Source organism: Aotus nancymaae, unplaced genomic scaffold (assembly GCF_030222135.1).
Source record: "Aotus nancymaae isolate 86718 unplaced genomic scaffold, 86718_ANA_hifiasm-v0.15.2.pri h1tg000036l, whole genome shotgun sequence".
NCBI lineage: Eukaryota > Metazoa > Chordata > Mammalia > Primates > Aotidae > Aotus > Aotus nancymaae.
In genome coordinates this window covers 4,678,573-4,700,164 of record NW_026988450.1, presented here as the reverse complement: position 1 = coordinate 4,700,164, position 21,592 = coordinate 4,678,573, and the positions used below count along the sequence as shown (strand labels likewise).

The following is a 21,592-nucleotide window of genomic DNA, read 5'->3' as shown; positions in this document are numbered from 1 at the left end:
GTAGGAGAAGGGAAAATAACCAACTCCCCAATCTGAGTTCCAAGGGACATATGGGCTGGTGTCAGAGATGTGGGCACGTGGTAAGTACAGGAGAATTGATCCAAACTATCTCAAAAAGACAAAACAAGTTGAAAAGCAATACAGGTCAAATAAGCACGCAAGAAAGGAAATCTCCTGGAGACCAAAGAAAACATTACAAAAATGAGAACAGAAAAGAGAGAATAACAAACAATGTGAAGGAAAGGCAAAAGAAGAGAAATAGAATGAAACACGTAAAAGATGTCGTATCTCTGAAATCCATCTGGAGCATCTCTAGGCAAAGATGGTGGACTGAACATATGCGTGTGTTTTTGCTTTTATCCAAATCCCCACAGAAAATAATAAAGATAATTTAAAAAAGTCTGGAAGCCGGGATATCGATGAATGAGATGTAAATAACTCAGCAGGACCCTCAAAATTAAAGACAATAGATGGAAAGTTGACAGCCAATGTAATCGATAGCGCAGAATCTTCTAATAGCTAAGAAATTGGGAATATTTGATAATTTTAGAAGTGGAGAGTGAAGTGAGGCAGTTGACACAGAGGAGCCTGATTGGAGGTTGGAGATTCATAGAAATAGAGGGAAATCTTCAATATTCCCTCCCTCACATAGTGCAGGAGACGAGCAGGAGATGAAGCCGATGACACATGTTTATTTTTTGGAATTGGTAATACAAGAAGGTCTCTCTACTGAAGGACCCAGCCTCACCTGAGTGTACACACCCAGAAGTCAAGTGGATTGAGTGAATATTTGCATTCTGGAGGTTGAGATTCCCGGCCTCATCCTCTCCCCCTACCGGCCTCCTGCAATAATAGCAGCCAGGTCTTTATCATCTAGAAATTGTCCTCCTGGGATTTGCACCCAAGAAGAAAGCTCCTGGAGATGCTGACAGTGGGAGGTCACCTGCTAGTGCAGCTCTCCAAGTCGACAAACCCACTCTCATACCCAGAGCCCTATCAGCCATCCAATATGTTGCTCTTAACTGTCCCAGGCTAACTAAGGAGAAGTGAACTAGCCCAATGTCCCGCCCCCAGGAAATTGGAACTTTGGTCCAGAAGAGCAGCTACATCCCTGGTACCCAAGGTCTTACGGCAGTCTGTTCCTCAGGCACCTGGATCCCAGCCCAGCAGGGCAGCCTCACCCCACAGTGCTGAGCTGATGTGGCATACTGGTCCCCAGAGAAACAGCCTTGTCTGAGCCATGCTGCCCCACCCCTGGGCTGAACAGCTGCTGTGCCCCACCTTCCTGGATCTGAGCCAGCCCTCTGGAGTCTCAGTTGACGAGGCACACATCTCCCTGAGAAGTGGCACCTGCTTCCCAGAGCCCAAGCTGTAGCTGTGCTCCACTATTCTGGGGTCCTTGCTGCCACTGCACCTGGCCTTACAGAGACTGACCTACTACTGTATTCCACTGCTCTGGGGCTACAGTCATCACTACGCAGTACCCTCACTTCTGATGCCTGAGTTGCCACTGTGCCCTATGGATTCTAGGACCTGAATTGCAGCTGTCGCCTGCTCTCTGGGGACTGAGCCTCTGGAACACGCCTTCTTCGCTGGAGCCATGCCTATGCTGTGCTCTGATCTCCAGGCTGAGTCACAGCTACATCTCTGAACCCTGGACACGAGCTGCTGGGGAATGCCTCAGAGTCCCAGTCCCTGGCTTGGTGGGAGACCTGCATCCACCTGTGCCTCAGAGAATGAACCTGTGCCCACATCACAGGTGCCACAGCAGTTCAACAAGACACTGAGCCCAGGACCCCAGTTCTACAGCCATTCCAATCACTTGTGCCCTTGAACACAGAAATGCTATGGCTGCCTGTGGCCCATGTCACATCTGATACGAACAGGGATCCCTTCAGCTAAATGTGCCCACTGTGGGGGAAATAACAGGAGAGCCCCTAATGCCCTTGCCACCAAGAACCCTAACAATCTACCATGCCACCACCACTGGCACAAACTCCTATAGTCTAAGACATGAGGTACTCACAGTCATTGCTGATGTTGGTCACAGCTGAAGAAGCTGCACAGAGATTACACTACTGCACCCACTCAGAACCAGAGCCAAGTACCCTGCTGACCTGACACCCTAAGACTCATCTGCGGGTCGAAGTCTTTCCCTACGAAAGCCCCTCTATAAAATTAGAAGAGACATCTGTTCCACTGGATGCACAGGCATCAATGTTGGGACATAAGAAATATGTATAAGCGAGGAAACATGGCACCACAAAAGGAAGACCGTTATTCCCTAGTGACTGACCACAAAGAAATTGAAATTGAAATTGCCTAAAAAGGAATTAAAAATAATAATTTTAAGGAAATGAGAATACAGATAGACAATTCAACAAATTCATGAGCTGAATGAGAATTCCCGATCTGACCAGAGTGGGCCTCGGTGGTTGGGCACAGGTCCCAGGGACCAAGATGGGTGGGCCCAGGCCTCAGTGATGGAGACATCACAGACACTCAGAGGCACTTGCTGGGAGTCGGCAAGACAGGTGACTCTGGAGTTCTTGAGGACGCCCTGCCCCGACCCTGGATGGGAGCAGGAAGGAGCAGATGCCTCTGGCCAGGACATAGGCCCCATAGTGCTGATGTGCACCTGTGCTGTGTCCTGGGCAGAGCCTGGGTCCCAGCATCTGCTGCGCCTGCAGTGAGGCGAGAAAGTTCCAGCCCCAAGAGGCTGGGCTGGGAAGGAGCTGGCTGAGTCTTACAAATATTCCCAATCCCAGAGGCTCTGCCCAAACAGATCCAGAGGCAAAAAGGGAACAGGGGCAATGAGAGGAGTCAGGGGTGCTGCTGTGAGAGGCAGGGGCCGGGCATGAGGGAGGCCCCTCAAGACGAAGACGTGCAGGTCTGTCTTGGCAGAGCTTGTCACACCTCAGCATCCAGAGAGGAGTCAGGTTTCTTTCCCCACTGAGTCCTCTTGGTAGCAGCCGATTCTTTCTGTGCCTCCTGGGGGTCCTGATCTCCGGACTCCTGGGTCCTGCTGATCCACAGGTTGAGCCTTGATGTCACAACCCCTGAGAGCCTCAAATCCTCCTTCCGGCTGGAGGCTGGTTCTGCTCGACTCTGACCCACCAGTTACTTCTCAAAGAAGTGGCACTTGCTGGCTACACCCACAGGGGCCACGAAGAACTCAGTGCGAGAGAAGCCCGGAGACTTGACGGATTCCGATCTCCATATGGCCGTGTGGTATCTCTCCAGCTTCTCTCCCAACTTCACTGTGTTGGCTGGGAGCCTCACGCTGGCGCTGCGAGTTAGGGTTGTTTCTGAGTTGTGTTTCCTGGGGTTCATCCGAAAGGAGATGGTCCTGGGGCTGGAGCGTTTGAGAGAGCTGCTGTAGGTTCGCTGGATGGGTGAGGACATGTCTGCCTCTTCCTCCTTGCTGGGGATTTTCACCTGGAGTGTGATGGGTGGGAGGCGGGAGGCCACAGTTGGAGGGTCTGAAGCCCCCTGCTCTGCCAAGGAGGGCAGGTTCTTCCTAGGGAGGGTCCTTCCTCTCTGCTCCTTGGTGGCCGCTGGGCTTCCACCAGGGGCTGGCGGTTCCTGCGCCCGGGGCCACTCTCAGGCTGTGGCCCTCTTTGGGGCCAGCTTGGCGTCTGTAGTTGGGCTCCTTTCTGAGGCCAGTGTCTTCTCGAAGATAGATGCTTTCTCAGACACCAGCCTTCTTCCTGAGCCCAGTGCCATCCCTGGGGCCAGGGACTTCTTGGAGACACCGTTTTCTTCTAGATCAGACTTCTTCTCTGAGCTGTTTCTTTTCTCTGACACCGCTGTCTTCTCCGATAGGGATGTTTTCTCTGACGCCAGCCCTTTCTCGGAGATGGAGGTTTTCTCAGAGACCAGGCTCTTTTTGGGTGCCATCTTTTCTGGTGTGGAGGATTCCTCCAAGACTGGGGGCTTCTCTGGAACCCCTTTCTTCCTCCCTCCTGGCTCCCTGCCCGTCAAGCTCTCCTCCTCCAGGGTCTCCGGCGAGGTGGGGTCTCCGGTTCCTTCCTGGGGACTAGGGGTGGCTGTGTGGCCTGCCCAGGGCTCGAGCTGTCCCTCCCCTTCTCTGCCTCCAGCCTCTCCCGGACCGGGGCCTGTGCAGCCTCCACCACCTGCCGCCTCTGCCTCCGCTCCTGCCGCGTTCTGAAGATGGTCTGGATGTCCTCGTCCTCATCTTTGGAGGCTGGGGGCAGTGGCTCAGGCACCTCTGCTTCTTCTACACTCGGCAGCCTCTCAGAAGCAGAGGCCCGCTGGTCTCCATTTGGGCTGAGCCTGGGAGCCTCATCCTCCGTCGTGGAGCTCAGGTTGCGGTGCCGCCACCTGCACTCGTGCTCCTGCTCCTCCTCATCCTCCAGAGTCCCCTGCCGGGCAAGGCTGGACAGCGTGGACCAGTCCTTCTTGCTGACAGCCACGCTGCAGGAGCCCCACGTGGCCGCCCTCACCCCACTGGCTGCCGCCTCACCTGGCACCCCTCGGGGTCCACAAAGAGGTAGCTCTCATAAAAAAGAACCAAATAGAAATCTTGTAGCTTCAATAGCAGACTAGACCAAGCAGAAGAAAGAATCTCTGAACTTGAAAAGAGGTCTTTTGAAATAACCTGGTTTAGGGGAAAAAGAGTGAAGAAAATCTATGGGATTTATGAGACATTCATTAAATAAACACATATTTCAATATGGGGTTATCAGAGGGAGAAGAGGAGGAAAGGCATGGAAAACTTATTTAACATACAAGTTGCAGAACAATTCTCAAGTCGTAAGAGAAATATGGACATGCAGATTTATGAAGCTCAATTATCTCCAAACAGATTTAACCCAAAGAGGGTCTCACTGAGGCATATTACAATCAAAGACACAGAGAGAGAAGAATGTCAAATGATACATCAGGAAATCTCCATTAGACTATCAGCAGATTCATCAGCAGAAACCTTGCAAGCCAGGAAGGAATGGAACAATGTATTTAAAGTGCTGAAAGAAAGAAAACCAGTCAGCCAAGCATACTACACTTAGTAGTGCTGACTTTCAGAAATAAAGGAGAAATAAAGTCTTCTCAGAGAAGCAAAAGCTAAGAAAATTTGTCACTACTAGACCTGCCTTACAGGAAATATTTAAGTGAGTTCTTCAGCCAGAAGCAAAAGGATGATGATTACTATCATGAAAACATATGACAATATAAAACTCACCAGTAGAGGCACATGCATTGTCAAATGCAGAATATGTCATTACTGTAGTGGTGTTGTGTAAATCTTTCAACTCTCTAGTCTAACGGTTAAATATCAAAATGGTCAAAAATAACTGTGGCTACATTAAGCCGCTAAGAAACATGCAATATAAAAAGATGTAAATTGTGACAACAAAAACATAAATTGTAGATGATGGGGGAGTGGTTAAAAGTCTAGAGTATTTGTATGTGATCAAAGTTAAGTAGTTATCATCTTTAAATAATCTATTATAACTAGAAGATGTTTTATGTAAGCCCCATGGTAACCACAAAGCAAAAAACTGTAGCAAATACACAAATAAGGAAGAAAACAGAATAGCAGCTTAGCATTACGGAAAATTACCAAATCACAAAGGCAGACAACAAAAGGGGAAGAAAGGAAAAATAATCTACAAAACAACCGGAAAACAATTAACAAAGTGGCAGGAGTTAAGTCAATACCTATCAATAATAACTATTATCAATAAAAACTGAATATAAATGGATTAAACTTTCCAATTAAAAGGCAGAGAGTGTCTAAATAGATATAAACCCAACATCCAACTTTATGCTGCCTGTAAGAGACACATTTCAGCTTTAGGGATACACATAGCCTGAAAAGGAATTAAAGAAGATATTCTACACAAATAGTAACTGAAAGAGCAGAGATGGCTATGTTTACAGCAGATAAAAGACTTCAAGTTAAAAACTGTTACAAGAGACAAAGAAGGTCATTATTTAGTGGTAAAATGGCCAACTTATTAAGAAGATATAACAATTATAAATATATATGCACCCAGTAGAATACCTAAGTGTATAAAGCAGATATTAATGGATATGAATGAAGAACTAGATAGCAATATAATAATAGCTGGGGACTTTAACACCCCACTTTCTAAAATGGATGGATCAACTGGACATAAAGGTAATAAGGAAACACTGGATTTGAGCTTCACTTCAGGCCAAATAGACCTAACAGACATATATGGAACTTTCAATCCAATAGCAGCAGAATAAACATTCTTCTCTAGTGCACATAGAACATTCTTCAGGAAAGCCCTTAAGTCAGTCCACAAAAGAAGTGTTAACAAATTCAAGAAGACTAAAATTATATCTCACATTTTTTCCAACCAAAACGTATGAAACTAGAAATCATAGCAGGAGGAATTTTGGAAAATTCACAAATATGTGGAGACTAGACATGTTCCTGAGCAACCAATGGGTCAAAGAAGAAGTCAAAAGGGAAATTTAAAAATATCTGGAGACAAAAGACAATGGAAACATAATATATTGAAACCTATGAGCTGCAACAACAGTAGTTCTAAAAGGCAAATTTGTAGCAATAAATGCCTACATTATAAAAGAAGAAAGCTCTAAAATAAATAGCCTAACAATATGCCTCAAGGAGCTAAAAAAAAGAGCAACAAATGAAACCTAAAGTTAGCAAAAGGAAGGAAATAATAAAGATCAGAACAGAAATAAATCAAATAGAGCACAGAAAAGCCATAGATAAAATTCATAAAACCAAGAGCTGGCTCCTTGAAGAAATAAACAGAATCAATAATCCTCTAGCTAACCCAAGAAATAAAAGAGACAGGACTCAAATAAGTAAAATCAATGATGAAACTGGAGACATTACAACAGACACCTCAGAAATAAAAAGAATTATAAGGAACTATTCTGAACAATTGTATGCCAACAAATGGGATGACCTAGAGGAGATAAATAAATTTCTAGAAAAAATATAACCTACCAAGATTGAATCAGAAAGAAATAGAAAGCTTGAATTTACCTATAACAAATCAAGACAATAAAGTAGTTAAAAACCTTCCAACCAAAAAAACCCCAGGACCAGATGGCTTCCGAGCTCAATTCTATCAAACATTCAAAGAAGACTTATTACCAATACTTCTTCAATTCTTCCAAAAAATAGAGATACAGACAATACTTTCAAAAATATTTTATGAGGGCAATATTACCTCATAATATTATTAGGTATCAACCTAAGCCAGGCAGACACCATAGAAAAAGAAAACTACAGGCCAATGTCTCTGATGAATGGTGATACAAAAGTCCTTAATAAAATATTAGCAAACCCAATTCTACAATGCATCAAAAAGATGATACATCATGACCAAGTTTATTGCTGGCATGCATGTTTGGTTTAATATACACAAATCAATGTGATACATCACATTAGCAGAATGAAGGAAAATAACTATGATTATTCTCAATTGACATCTCAATTCTGTGTCTCAATTGATGTAGACAAAACATTTGATGAAGTTCAGAATATTTTCTCATCTTTCAGGATCAAAACTCTTAACAGTTGAAGTACAGAAGAAAAGTTCCTCAACATAATAAAGGGCATTTATTAAAAAAAACCCACAGCTAACATAATGATCAATGGTGAACAACTGAAAGCTCTTCCATTATGATCTTATACAAGGCAGGAATGCCCATTCTTACTGCTTCATTCAACCTAGTGCTGACTGCTAGCAAAAGCAGTCAGACAAGAAAAGAAATAGAAGGCATCCAAATGACAAAGGAAGAAGGCAGATTATCTCTATTTGCAGATGACATGATTTTATATACAGAAAACCCTGCAGATTCCTCAGAAACTCTGAGAACTAATAAATGTTCAGTAAATTTGTAGGATATAAAATCAACATAGAAAATCAGTTACATTTCAATACAAAAATAACATTCAAGCTGGAAAAACATCAAGAAAACAATCTCATTTCAATAGTATAAAAGTGCTTAGGAATAAACTTATCCAATACAGTGAAAGATTTGTATGCTGAAAACTGTAAAACATTGATAAGTGAAATTGGAAAAGGCACAAATAAATGTGTCCATGGATAAGAAGAACTAATATTGTTAAAATGACCATGCTACTTAAAGCAATATATAGATTTAATGAAATTCTTGTCAAAATTCCAATGTTATTCTTCACAGAAATTGAAAAAAAAACTGTATTTGTATGAAACCACAGAAATGCCTGAATAGCCAAAGCAAAACTAAGAAAAATAAAATTAGAGACATACTTCCTGATTTAAAATTATATTATGAAGCTACAGTAATCAAAGCAGTATGGTACTGAAACAGAACCATAGACAGTGGAACAGAATGGAGTACCCAGAAATAGATTCAAGCATATACATTTAACTAATTTTTGACAAGAGTGTAAAGAGGACACAATGGGTAAAGGATAGTCTCCTCAATAAGAGAGATTTATTGGAAACATTGTTCTGGAAAAATTGGATTTCCACACACAAATGAATAAAATTGGACGCTTATACCATACACAAAAATCTCAAAATGGGTAAAAGGCCTAAATATAAGACCTAAAACCATAAAACTCCTAGGAGAGAGAGAAGGAAAAAGCTGCTTGACATTGGTCATGGACGGTGATATTTTTGGATATCACTCCAAAAAACTCAGACCACAGAAGTAAAAATAAATAAATAGGACTATATCAAACTAAAAATTCCTGCACAGCAAAGAAAGCAATCAACAGGAAAAATATTTGCAGACTACATATCTGATAAGAGACTAATTCCCAAAATTTATGAAGAACTCTTATAGCTCAATAGCAGAAAAACATAACCCAATATTTAAAAAATGGGTGAAGGACCCAAGCAGACATTTCTCCAACAAAGACATAAAAATGGCCAACATATATATGAAGAGGTGTGCAACATTATTAGTCATCAAGGAAATGCAAACTGAAACCACAATTCTATTAGTTATGACTTCAGACCTGTTAGGATGATTATTATCAAAAAGACAAGAGATACATGTTGGTAAGGGTGTACAGAAAAGGGACATAGGACACTATTGGTGGAAATCTATATTGATACAGCCATTACAAAAAACAGTATGGAGGTTTCCAAAGAAATTCAAAATAGAACTACTTCATGATCCAGAAATCGTCTTTCTGGGTATATACCTAAAGGAGATGAACTTACCATCTCATACAGATGTGAATGATGCAAATATTCATTGCAGCGTTATTCACAATAGCCAAGATACGGAAACAACGTGAGTGTTCATTGATGGACGAATGGAAAAAGAAAATGTGTCATCTATTTACCAATTGGTATGGGCTGGCTCTGTGTCCCCACCCAAATCTCATCTTGAATTGTAATCTGAATTGTAATCCCCACGTGTTGGGGGAGGGACCTTGTTGGAGGTAATTAGATCATGGGGGTGGTTCCCCCGTGGTGTTCTCATTAGTGAGTGAATTCTCATGAGATCTGATGGTTTTTTACGGGGCTTTTCCCCATTTGCTTGGCAATTTTCTCTCCTGCCACCTTGTGAAAAAGGATGTGTTTGCTTCCCCTTCTGCCACGATTATAAGTTTCCTGAGGCCTCCCCCAGCCATGTGGAACTGTGAATCAATTAAATGTCTTTTCTTTATAAATTATCCTGTCTTGGGTATTTCTTCATAGCAGCTTGAGAACGAACTAATACACCAAAGGAATATTACTCAGTCTTACAGAGGATCCTACAATTTGCCACACCATGGATAAAGATGAAGGACCTTATGATAAGTGAAATAAGCCAGACACAGAAATAAAAATATTATGTAATCTCACTTATATGTTAGATACATACAGAGAGAATAGATTAGTGGTTACTAGGGCTGAGGGTGGGGGAGGAAATGAGGAGATATAGGTCAAAAATATAAAGTAGTCAATATGTAGAATGAACAAGTCTAGAGACTTAATATAACATGAAGACCATAGTAAATAAAATTGTATTAGGGATTTTTGTAAATAAGTAGTTTCTAACTGCTCCTGTCACAAAAAGTAGCTACATGAGATGAAGATACATTAATCTGTTTCACTATGGTGACTATTTTACTACCTATATGTTTCCTATAATATCATGTTGGAAACCTGAAATACACACAATAAAATTCATTTTAAAAAAGAGTTAGAAATTTTGTCTACCATTTATTTTTGTGCCTTTTTTGTATATTTAAATATATGGGCATATGTATTCTGTGTGTTTGCATACTTTACAATTTCCATAAACAACTTATCATTTTTAGTAATTATGTAAAAGTGTTCATAAGTTCAGTTTTTAGGTTTAGATTAGTTATGTTTTGGCCTATCCCATCAAGTTTGCTTGAATCTGGAAATTAGATATTTAGGTTGGAGAGCACTTTCCGTTTTGTGGAGGATACTGCTTTCAGGTATCTCATCCCCAGGGACAGGTTTGTCCAGTTGCCAGGCAGGGTATGAAGTCACCATCACCATTAACACAGTTTTCTGTATTTGGATCCCAGTAACCATGTCAGTTTCCTCCCTTCCTCAGGTTAAGTTCTTTCTCATGGACCGCGAGAAAGTCAGTGTCTGTAATTTGGCTTCTCTCTAACCATGGAAGCTTTACATTCACCAGACGTGGTTCTAGCACCTAAGCCACGATCCAGCTCTCCCCATGAGATTCCTGGGCTCTTACCTAGATATCTTCATGGTTTCTTTAGCCCTCACTTCCCGATTGGAATGCTAACTTCTCAGTAATGTCTTTCTGGATCACCCTGTTAAATCGGCAAGTCCCATCCTGCTCTTAACAGCTCTCCCTACTTGCAGTTTTGTTTCTTTGCTTTCCAAAGCACTTATCAATCACCAGTGTAATATGTATGATTCCTCTTCTTTATTTATATACTCAATGAACAAAGCAGAGGATTGTGTCTCTTTTGCTCACGGATCTGCCCCCACCCTTAGAAAAGTACTTGGACATAGTAGATGCTCAGTGAAGTGCTGTTGTACAGGGGAGATGGTGGTGGTCCCTACATTGAAAGGAGTCAAAGTCCCACTGCAGCCCAGCCAGGACACTCTGTGATATCCACAGTTACAAACTTTCTCTGGTAGAATTTTCCCAGTGAGAGACTTCCCCCGTGACTCACGTTATAGACTTTCCGGCCTCCTTGCCATATGGTTCCGGAAATGTTCCCTTCTTGGTTCGTATCCACTCTCGTGTCTTGAATCATTGCGTCTGCTGTGTTTCTGTAGTTTCTTTCCCCTTCCCTTGATCAGTATGTTCATTTGCAAAAGCCAACAGTTAATACCAAGCACAGAAGACTGGTTTTGAAAAAGGTAAAAAATTGTATTCATTTCTTAAGGAATTTATACTCCAGTTGGAGAAACAATCACAACTATGTGGGTGAGGATATAGTAAAGGACCCCGGTAGAATATCAGGTGCTAGGTTGCCCTCAGTGTTCATTTTGTAGCAAGAATTAAAATATGAAATGTAAATGCTGTTTTCTGACTTCCCTTCCCACACTATTTAAAGAGAGGGAGCTTCGAGGAATGTCTCCTTGTCTTACAGAGAACATAGGAATTACTAAGATTAAAAAAAAAAAATCTGAGATGTGAAGAAGTTTAGGAAAAAGAAAGTGGAAGAGGGAGCGAGGACTCAGGAAAGACCCTACTCAGGCGGGGATTGGAAAACAGGACAGGACGTCTGAGCAGCTCTCATGGGATGCACGTTTGAGGAAAAGGAGCACTAAGGAAGGTTTTGAAAATTTTTTTGTATGTTTTGAGGCTTACAGCCTACCCCAGACCCACTGGGTGTTGTTGAAGATCTGTGAGTACGAAGATATGAGAATTACACTTAGATGATCTTGGTAGTAGCCTTTAGCTTGTGTTATGCATATGCACATGTGTGTGGTATTTGGAGGGATGCCTTAAATAAAGAACATTGTTAATGATTTCATGCATTTTTTTTTTTTTTTTGAGATGAAGTTTCGCTCTTGTCACCCTAGCTGGAGTGCAATGGTGCGGTGTCGGCTCACTGCAACCTCCACCTCCTGGGTTCAAGAGATTCTCCTGCCTCAGGCCTCCTGAGTACCTGGGATTACAGGTGCCTGCCACCACGCCCAGCTAATTTTTTGTATTTTTAGTAGAGATGGGGTTTCACCATGTTGGCCAGGCTGGTCTCAAACTCCTAACCTCAGGTGATTCTCCTGCCTCAGCCTCCCAAAGTGCTGGGATTACAGGCGTGAGCCACTGCGCCTGGCCTCATGCATTTTTTTCATTTCCCATAAATATGCAAAATTACTGCCTCTTGAGTGTGACTTTATTTTGTAGTAAGAGTTTTTTAGAGAGGAGCACATCTGCAGTTTTACATGGTCAGTGAACAGAAAATGATTGACCATGGGAAACTGCTCAATGCAGTCTGAGGACACGTTGCAATGCATTTTGAGGACACCAGTTCAGGACTGAGTATATATGGTGATGCTGGCTGCGCACGTGTTATTCTCTGCTCTACATTTCTCTCCCCTGTTGTGGACCCTAAGGGGTCTGTGCCACAGGTCTGGGCATCACTGACTATGTTTTCCGAAAATGGCAGAGAAGGATACATCGTTCATAATACTTTCCTATTTTGAGTTGATTAAATTAATTTTAATAGGTGTGTGAATTGCACCACAGAGCCACCCTTGGAGTGAACAGAAAGTGCCATTTCAGGGTTCTCAGAAGGGCCCAATCCTGCCCAGAACTTTGTCCACCCAAAGTCAATTCCATATTTAAGCAGGAGAATAGGGTCTGGAGGCAGGGAATCTAAGGCCAATTTGTGCTGACTTCCCAGAACTGAATCAAAAGGAAAACTCCACCTCTCCACATCTAAGCAACAAAGGATCAGAGGCTACTCCCTTTACACAGCATTGCAGATGAAAAATAGAAAGTACCTCTGATTGGTCCCCTCCCGCAACCAATCAGACCAGTCAGACTGGTCATGGGCCAAGTCTTTATGTGTAACTTTGTAACTTCCCTTCAGCCTGATTGGTCACCTCCTGCAACCAATCAGACTGCTCATGAGCCACTCCTTCATTTACATAGGGTGTACCAAGTAACCAATGAGAAACCTCTAGAGGGGTTTAAACCCCAGAAAACTCTGTAACCAGTGCTCCTCAGCTGTTTGCTGTAGCCCGCCACCACTCTGTGGAGCACACTTTCAATAAATCTGTGCTTTCATTGCTTTATTCTTTCATTGCTTTGTTTGTGCATTTTGTTCAATTCTGGATTTGTAGTCAAGACCCTCCATCAGTAACAATATTGCAATTGTATCTGTTATTTTAAGGCCATTAATTCCACACGGGTCTCATTTTCGCTATATTAAGGCAATGTCCTCCCTATTCTTAAGCTCTTGGTAAGTGTCTCTCTTGCTGACCTCATGCTTCATGTCCTACTTTCCCAGTATAGCGAACCACTCATCTCCACCAGAATCTCCATCTGCACCACACCACCTGCTTTATCCCCATCCTTACCACCACCACCACCACCACCATCATCACCACCACCAGCCTCGCCATCACCATGCTCACTACCAGCATCAACAGCTATTCATTAAGACTACACCTTGCTAGGAAACTGGACTTCGCTCATGTAGATGTTCTCCTTCAGTTCCAACATAAATCCTCTCAGGCAGATATTCTTAATTCAATTTACCCTCAACTCCATGCACAGATCCTGACACATAAATGTGTTGATTGAATGCATTCTCATTTTTTTTGGATGAGGAAATCAAGGCTCAGAGAGGCTAAGTAGCTTTCTGAGGTTAAACAGTTAGTCATTGATGGATCTAGAATTCAAAAAGACATGTGGACTACTGCCCCTCAAACACCGCCTGAGCCCACCAAACTCCAGACCTTCGTTTGTACCCTTCCATCCACTTGAAGTGTCCCTTTTCCCTTTTCCTGCCATTCAGAATTCTTCCCTGTCTTTTTCATTATTCAAGTCATAGTTCAAATTCCACCTCTTCCCCAGGGTTCCTTGGGTCAAATTTTTCTATTTGGAATTACAGTCATGTGTGGCCTAATGACAGGGATGTGTCCTGAGAGATGCATCCTTAGGTGATTTCATTGTTCAGCAAACATTAGAGCACCCACTACACATGTAGGCTATGAGGTACAGTCTGTTGCTCCCAGGCTACACACCTATACAGTATGTGCTTGTCCTCAGTACTGTAGGCAGTTGTAACACAATGGCAAGTATTTTTATATCTAAATATAGAAAAAATACAGTAAAATATGGTATTATAACGTCACGGGACCACTGTTATGTGGCCCACAGTTGATGGCATTGTCATTGTGAGATGTGCGACTAACATTTTCCTTCCTCCATGCTTCCACGTCAATTTGTTTGCACTAACAGCCCACTTATGGTGTCTGCTCTCTGCTGACCCGTGTGAATGTCTGCACCCTCACTGGCCTGTCAGCTACCTGGGTGGTGGCTGGGTTTACAGCCCTTCAACCTCTCCCTTCTGGAATAGCACAGTGTTTTGCTGGCTACTAGGTGTTAAAGATCCATTTGTGAAATGAAACAGTATTTACCCAGGAGAATGAGAGAAGGCTCTGGGGGCGGGTTCGGACCAGGGGAAGGGGTGAGAGAGCAGAGGCGCTGACACCTGGTAGGACAGGGAGGAAGCAGCGTGGGCCAGCTGGCCATGGAGGACACCAAAGACAAACTTTGCCGAGTGCACAATAGACAGAGGCTGGTCCTGGGTACACACAGCATCTTTTACAAATAAAACAGCTTTATTCATGGCAGACCAGAGAGAGGAAGAAACAACAGGTGCCGAAGATGAATAGACTGTTGTTATCCATTTATTGATTGGAAACCAATCCTAGATTTCTCTTCTTCCTGTTTTATCAAGTGGCCTCTGCCCGAGTGTAATTTTTACTTTTTAGTGCCGTCTGCACCTGTGGCCTTTGGACCTAATGTTTATGACAGATGGGCCAGGCCGTGTTTGCACCATTTAGTGGGTACTTTCCTTCTGTAGCGCTCCATGCCACCGTCGCTGTGGCACAGGCCCAGTGGGCATGTGTGTGGGGAGAAACCCACGTCTGCAGCCATTGTTCAGCTGCTGTCCTCGGAGTCTAGCCCTGTGCATTTGCGTCCACTTATTGCCCATCGTTTCTCTTTCTTGCCAGGTCACCGTCCCTCAAAATATAGCGCTCAATGCAAGCAAATCAAGGGGATGGGGACATTCACCTCAAATGTTGGAATCGGACATATTTCTACAACGTTTTAATCTCTTTCTTTATAGCTATTTTATCTGCTCTATTAAGAAAATTATCATTTAAAAAAAATATTTCCTGATTCTGTTTTGGTCCTTCTCCTAAAGAAAGTTTAAATGCACCTTGTCCACAGACATAAGAGGGAAGCCTTTTTTTTTTTTTTTCCCTCCCCTTGAGAGACAGAGTGATGTGCATATGAATAGTGCACTTTGGACTTTTTTAGAGAGGTTTACCTGCTGGCTTCATTGTTTTTCGTCCCAGCAGATTGCTAAGTCAGACTTTAGATTAGCACGAAGTCAATGTTTGCCTAGCAGACAGGGAGATAACGGGAGGGGAGGAAGGGAGGTCTGCCGCTCTGAAGCTGCGTCAGCGCGAAGACGGTGACTCCACAACAGAGTTCAAAGAATCTGCTCCCCACTTTCCCCGCTTCTCTGCAAAGCAGCATGCTTGCAGGGGAAACAGGCCTGTCTTAGAGCCATTGGTTCGTTCTTTCTAGAATCACATACTGGCCATCCAGTACCCATCTCTAGCCAACCAGAAGACAGCATTCTATTTGGACAAGAGAGGAACGTGGTAAAACATGTCTCTCCAGATAGTTAAATGTTTAATTAAACTCTTTGTCTTTGTTGTTGTTGGAATAAATATACAGAAAAATGCACAATAGCCAGCCGTATCCATATTTTCCTTGTAAATATTCCCTGTGAATCTGAGTGCCACTAACCAGTCTCTGGTTTCCTACATCACTTTTTCTACTGACCCACGGCTTCGGCTGACCCGGGAGCAGGTAGACCAGGGGGACTCGGCCAGGCTCCTTTAAGCAAGGTGGCGAACATGTGGCTGGACCTCGTGTGACCCAGGGGACCTCCACGACGCTGGAAGGCCCGTGCAGGAGCAAACGGGCCGTTCTTCTGCAGCCTCCTGACTCCGCGTGTGCGTGGGCGGTGTGTGCGGAGTGGGAGAGCTGCGGGCTCCCTGGCGCTCAGCGGGTTTCCACTCCTGCTCTATGCTTCCCGGGTGAAGACTCAAGGCAGCTTCCTCCCCGCTGTCCCAAGCCGAGGGAAGGAGTCAGTGTACCTGGAGCACACAACTAGTGTAAAGCCTTCAGGGAGGACCCTGGTGTGCTCTGAAGAATGTCTTGACGCCACCCAAGACGATGGATGGGGTTGTGCGTTCCCACGTCCCTGGGTTTTCCTCTTCTAGCATCATCACATCCCATCGTCCAGAAGAGCTCCTCCAGGCCGTCTCGGGAGCACATCACCCCCTGTCCAGGGAAAAAGCAGCTTTCCGGCAAACCTCCGCTGCTGGACTCCTCACCGGGCTCCCGGCTTCATTCGCTTTTCCTCTGCACACCTTCTCCACCTGCCAGGCGCCATGGGGAGCGTGACTGCGCTGCTCCCTGGCTCGGAGCCCTCCACGCTCCCCTCCTCCAAAGGCCATGTCGGCGCCCTGTGCTGAGGCCTCGGAGCCAGAGCCCCCTGGCAGCGCCTCGCCCGGGCACCAGCCGCGCCTCGCCTCCTCCAGGCTGCGTGGCTCTCGGGGCTTCCTGCAGCCCGGCCCGCCGCACGCTTCTCCCGCCCTGGTCTTGCCCTTCTCTCTGCCTTCTCGCCGACACCTGTATTGCTTGTTCTTTATCCTCCAGGTTTTCAGTGGAGAGACACCTTTTGAGGAAGGCCCCCCTGACCTCCCATCTCAATAGACTCTCTCCTTTCCTGCGCTATTCCTTCCACCCTCCTCTGCGACACTCATTCCTGCTGCCAGTTGCGCCATCGTGCGCTGAGCGAAATCACCCAACGAGCACCCCGGGGCTGATGCGGAGATGGGGGCGGATACTCAACACTACTCCTAGCACCTTAAAACGCAGATGGAGGCCGGGCGCGGTGGCTCACGCCTGTAATCCCAGCACTTTGGGAGGCCGAGGCAGGTGGATCACTAGGTCAAGAGATCGAGACCATCCTGGTCAACAAGGTGAAACCCCGTCTCTACTGAAAATACAAAAATTAGCTGGGCATGGTGGCGCGCTCCTGTAGTCCCAGCTACTCGGGAGGCTGAGGCAGGAGAATTGCTTGAACCCTGGAGGCGGAGGTTGTGGTGAGCAGAGATCGCGCCATTGCACTCCAGCCTGGGTAACAAGAGCGAAACTCCGTCTCAAACAACAACAACAACAAAAACAAAAACAAAAACAAAAAGCAGATGGAAACCTAGTGAAAACGCTAGCGCTTTCACCACGGTGAATGGCTCAGCCGTGTGCAACGTGCTCCGATAACTATGGCGCTTTACCTTGAGAAGGAAGCCCTGAGGCTTGCTGGTGCAGGTGGGAGTCGGAGGCGGGTGGGAGGAGGCGTCTGACCTCGGAGGAAAGGGCACTCCCGTTGGGTGTGAGTGGCTGAGGCCCCGAGGCGCCCGGGAGCTGGGAGCCCCTAGGCATTCAAGGTGCGCTGGGCGCGCGCTGGCGTCTTCCTGGGCCCTGCTCAGCCGGGTGCACATCTCCCTGTTCGCCCAGTGTTTCTCACAGATGACATCGCACATAAGCAAAACAAAATTTGCCTTATGCTCCTTATGCTCAAATTGCTCCTAGTATATCAGTCACGTTGGAACAAACTCGCATTTTTAAAACAAGCGTTACAGCAAAACTGACTGTCTCTGTATAGAATTGTTTCACCTCTCTCACCTGCAAGCATAGACCCCCTCAAGACGGACACGCTGCTAGATTTTCCAGTGTCACCTTCTGCAGAATAGTGCCTGGCGTGGTGGTGGTGGGGTGGAGGGGGTCGGGGGCGGGTGCTGATAGCGACCTGTTCAGTGGACAAATCTCAGAGTTGGTCAAATGAACTCAAAACAGGAAGTTATGTTTAGTCATTGATCATGTCACTTTTACTTAAAACTTTAGAAGGTATCTGTGTTCACAAACCAGTTCTTTTATTTTTCTTTTTAAAAAAGCATTTTGTAAAATATCTTGGGCTGTCAAAGGATCTATCCAGACATTCCTGGCAGGCAGTTCAGTGTAATTATTCCTCTGCTGGGGTCATAGTAACCGTTATGAACATACACCTTTTTTGCCTTTTCTAACACTAACCCAGAGAAAAGTCAGCATTTTGTACATCATTCAACAATTGTGGAATAAGGAAGATAATGAAAATGAAATTTCCATTTTGGGAAGAAGCAATCTTCTCCATAAAATAAGCCTGACCTGTAAAAAAACAGCAGCGTCTTTTAGGGGAAGGAAACCAAAGTCAGGCAAAGACAAACAGTTTAAAAGAAGTGTGATCTCACATTGCCTTAGGTATTGACAATGCTGATTTCGAGTTTGCTTTAACCCTAAACCTAGGGGCACGCTCTACTGGAACAAACATGTTGGTAATACTGACAGTGACTCTTTTTGAAATCCTTTTACCAAAACAGAGATTCCATCAAAAATGTCATTTCAACTCTCCAAGAAGAAAAGATGAAAGAGGCTGAAGATAACTTGGCCAAGAGATTGAGAGATTATAATTTTTCATTATATCGGTCATCAGTTCAAGGTTTAAAATCCCTGGACTTTCTCAGTTTGGAGATAGAAGGCAAAAAACCAAAAGAAAGGAAGACAGGGATAGATTGATGGAGAAAAGAGGAAAGAAAAAAGCTAAGAGAGAGAAGGAGGAAAGGAAAGGAAGGAAGGAAGAAATTATCTGTAACTTAGTATCATAACTTCTCATGGAGTGACAGTGACAGACTTTTTTCTTTTGTTTTTTTTTTTTTTTTAAAAAGCTGAATATGTTTTTCAAAGTGCTTCTGTTTAGAAAGCCCATTTAGAAAGTGATACTTTAATTACACTAGTTGGATTAGTAGAGCATTTATCTCTGATAGCTTTTTGTGGCTTTGAGGAACAAAAAGCCTACAAGATGGTAAGAGAATATGTTATGATCTTAGGATAGTGTGACTGTTTTCTGGTCTTTAATTGGTTAATGTAGCAGGGTGGTTGCTTTGACTGGGACATTTGACATGGCCCTGAGACAAACTCCACTAAGGCAACACTTTGACTTCTCTAGAGTCAGCAGGCTTATAAGGACCACTCTCCACTTTGAAAGTAAAAGGAAGGATAATATTCAAAAATGAACAGAAGTATCTTTTCACAAAACTTAGGAAGAGATGAGTTGAGTTGCATAAGACATCAAGAGTAACATTGCTTTATAAAACTAACAATTTTGTTTTAACGTTAGTTTTTAAAATGAACCCAGTGTGTCTCCCTAAAAACTCATTTAGAAAGTAGAAAAAACACAGAAATAAAAACAGTAATACCATCGCATAAAATAAAAGTGCTAACATTTTGACATTTTATTGCGATCTTTTCATGTATTTGTATTTTTTACATAGTTGAATACATTACACACACTAGTGCATTTCTTACTTTAAAATTTTTAAAAATTTACCTTAAAATTGTATAATATAGATTCTACCATAGCATTAAGTGTGCTTTATAAAGGAATTTTCAATGACTGTCTGATATTTTGTGTTGTTTTATGTAACCAGTCCCTTCTTGTTGGACAGACGTTTCTACCACCTATAGTTTTCCTGTGATGAAGGAGGTGATTGATATCTGTGTGTATGTGCATCTTTGCATTTTGGATTTCCTTCTCTATAATCACGTCCCAGGCACGGAATTTCTGGGGTCAGAGGGTATGATGAAGCAGGAGGCCTGCAAGCTACAGAAGAGGCGCTGACATTTGTGAGGCCCTTCCCTAGGACGTGGCGAGAGACTGAGAGGTTTCCTTATTCTCAAAGCAAGTGCAGAAATCTCCGCTGTAGCACCCTGATAGGCGTCCCTCAGACTCTGCTGCAATTCTGTCTGCTCTTCTCTCGTTTATTTCCCTCACTGAAATCCATGCACATAGTGATTACATGTTGGCTTTATTGCATGCATAAACTGGAAAACAGTCTTTTTTTTTTTTCATTTGTTTTCTGTGAAGTTAAGTGAGAGGGCTCTATGGCAGTAGGAGGCATGGCAGAACGGGCAGCGGGTGGAATGGGAGGCTCAGGAATCCAAACTGTGATGTGTGTTTTTTTTTTTTTTTTTTTTTGAGTTGGAGTCTGCCTAGGCTGGAGTGCAGTGGCAGGATCTTGGCGCACTGCAACCTCCACCTCCCGGGTTCAAGTGATTCTCCTGCCTCAGTCTCCCGAGTAGCTGGGATTACAGGCACCTGCCACCACGCCCAGTTAATTTTTGTATTTGTAGTAAAGATGAGATTTCACCATGTTGGCCAGGCTGGTCTCGAACTCCTGACCGCCGGTGATCCGCCCACCGCAGCCTCCCAAAGTGCTGGGCCAAGTTGCGATCTCTTATGTGTGCTTTGCCGTTTCACCTCTCATGCTTAGCGACCCTTCCTAGGGGGCTCCGTGGGACACCATAGAGTGCATTAACAGTTTCGGATGCATGTCTTAGCCATGACAAGACTTTCTGAGGGAACCAGCTCATCCCTGCCAGCTTCGACAGACATTTATATTCTGTATTTCTAGCTCAGTCTTGTCAATCAGAACCTTAGATGTCAATTATTCTAGAAACAGAATAATTTCTGAGTCTCATGTTTCTATCTTAAGATGGGAAGAGGTTTGTTGGACACATTAAATGAAATAACTTACGTGAAAGTACTAGTCAGTGTAAGGTACTACTATTAGTAACATTAGTATGTTTCTCTTGAAATGAGTGAACTGACTGTCAGTGCTGATGATTTCTTTCATATCCTCCAGCAGTACCCAGTGTACGTACTGATGCTGTACTGTGCTCGCAGCACTGAAGATATCCGAAGAGGCACATGGCATGGTTCCATTTTTAAGGGGTTCAGTGATGGTGATAGATTCACACACACACACACACACACACACACAGACCCCTGTGCACACACATAAAGCCAAAATGCATGGTAGAAATGGATAAGTGTAATAAGAGGGGAATGGATGTATAAAAGTAAAGTGAAAGCAATTAAAATGACCCTTGTGAAAAGGCAGCTGAGACGTCTCTACGGAAGAAGTGATACTTCAATAAGCCGTTGAAGATTTTGGACAGACTGTTAGGAGGATGGAGGAGGTGTGGCATTGTGGATTGGAGAGAGACTTGAATTAAGGCGTGTAGCAATGAAAGAGAATGGCTGAATCAGGGAATATGGAGTAGCCTGGGGTGTGAGTGTGTGTGAGAGTGTGTGTATGAGTGTGTGTGAAAATGGGAATGTATGAGAAATTGTGTGCATGTGTGTGTGTGTGCGTGTATGCGTGTGTGTGTGTGTGTGTAGAGGATGACTGAAGTGGGGAAGGAGGAAGGAACCAAGTGGGGGACTTGGTAGGAGGGAAAGCAGGTAAGAGTTCAGAGCCGG

General features: G+C 44.0%; 1 pseudogene; it reads right to left on the bottom strand.

Annotated features, from left to right (window-relative positions):
- Positions 1–2,831: 2,831 nt before the first annotated feature.
- On the bottom strand, positions 2,832–16,688 carry LOC105727950 (ladinin-1-like; annotated as a pseudogene).
- Positions 16,689–21,592: the final 4,904 nt, after the last annotated feature.